The sequence below is a fragment of the Sinocyclocheilus anshuiensis genome, unplaced genomic scaffold (assembly GCF_001515605.1).
Source record: "Sinocyclocheilus anshuiensis isolate Anshui unplaced genomic scaffold, SAMN03320099.WGS_v1.1 scaffold401, whole genome shotgun sequence".
In the NCBI taxonomy this organism is placed as follows: domain Eukaryota; kingdom Metazoa; phylum Chordata; class Actinopteri; order Cypriniformes; family Cyprinidae; genus Sinocyclocheilus; species Sinocyclocheilus anshuiensis.
Genome location: NW_015539847.1, coordinates 264,070 through 265,610, shown reverse-complemented (window position 1 = coordinate 265,610; position 1,541 = coordinate 264,070).

Here is a 1,541-nt window from a genome sequence, read left to right as displayed (position 1 = left end):
GAGAGAGTGTGTGTGTGAGAGAGTGTGTGTGAGAGTGAGAGTGAGTGTGAGAGAGTGAGAGAGAGAGAGAGTGTGTGTGTGTGTGTGAGAGTGAGAGTGTGTGTGTGAGAGTGAGTGTGAGAGAGAGAGCGAGTGTGTGTGAGAGAGTGTGTGTGTGTGTGTGAGTGAGCACACACTCACTCGCAGCACGCACGCACGCACGCACGCACGCACGCACGCACTTACGCTCACTCACTCACTCACTCACTCACTCACTCACTCGCACAGGCCTGATTATCAACAGCTCATTAAGTTCATTAGCATCATGTCAATAAGACCAAAGATGAGCCAGTCTTTAAACACGCTGTCAGAGAGCCAATGAGAAACAAGATGAAGTGCATCACGGGAGATGTAGTTCTGCCCATTAAACACAATCAATGAACACATCTGTACAGATGAATGTTATAAAAGTGATAATATCAGTGTTAGTCAAAAACAGAGTTGTTGTTAATAGATCAGCACTGATCAGGCAGACACTGGAAGTCGCAGGAGTTCAGCACGAGAAAACGCATCTAAAACACAGTGATTATGCTGGAGCAACAGAAATCAGAGTGAGGAGCTCAGCGACTGACAGGCGTTTAGAGATCTGACATGCTGTGTTCAACCCCATCGACCGTGTGAGGAGAACAAAACACCACGAGAGGAAAGAGCGCTTCTAATATCAGCCAGTTCTTATGCAGAACACAATCAATTCCTTAAAAAACACTGGAACTAAATGATTCACGAGTCTCTACTCAATCTACAGCAACAGAAACAACGCTTTATGTGAGTTTGCAGACTGAAATGAAGGATTCTCTTGAGCAGATTCTTTTTAACGAATCAAACAGAAGGTTGGTTTGTATGTAATTCTGTCCGATGCGAAAGAAAAAAGCTCTGATTGGGGGATTTAAGGGGACTTGAAATCTGGAAACCGCAACAATAAAACCTTGTAGAGGCTTGATACCAATGCAACAATGCAAATGTTAAATTAGAATGAAATGTTTTCAGGATAAATAACCAGCGGGCAAATATTGCAGATTATTATTCTTAAAAAAAAAAAAGAAGGCAGAAATTGTGATTACACTATTGATTCTGCTATTTACCTGTTTATTACTGTGAAGCAGGGTTATTATACTTCTCTAAAACAAACTAAAACCATGAAAAAAAAAAACATTTTCCTTAAAACAAATAAATGTTAAAATGTAATAAAATTACTAAAATAGCTAAAGCTGAAATAAAATTTTATAAAAACTATATAAACATATGCAAAAAACTACTAAAATGTAAAAAAGTACTACAAATTTGACAAATTAAAACTGATTCAAAATATTAATTAACTAAATGTGACCCTGGAGCACAAAACCAGTCATAAGGGTAAATTTTTTCAAAATTGAGATTTATACATCATATGAAAGCTGAATAAATAAGCTCTCCATTGATGTATGGTTTGTTAGGATAGGACAATATTTGAAAATCTGGAATCTGAGGGTGCAAAAAAATCTAAATATTGAGAAAATTATCTT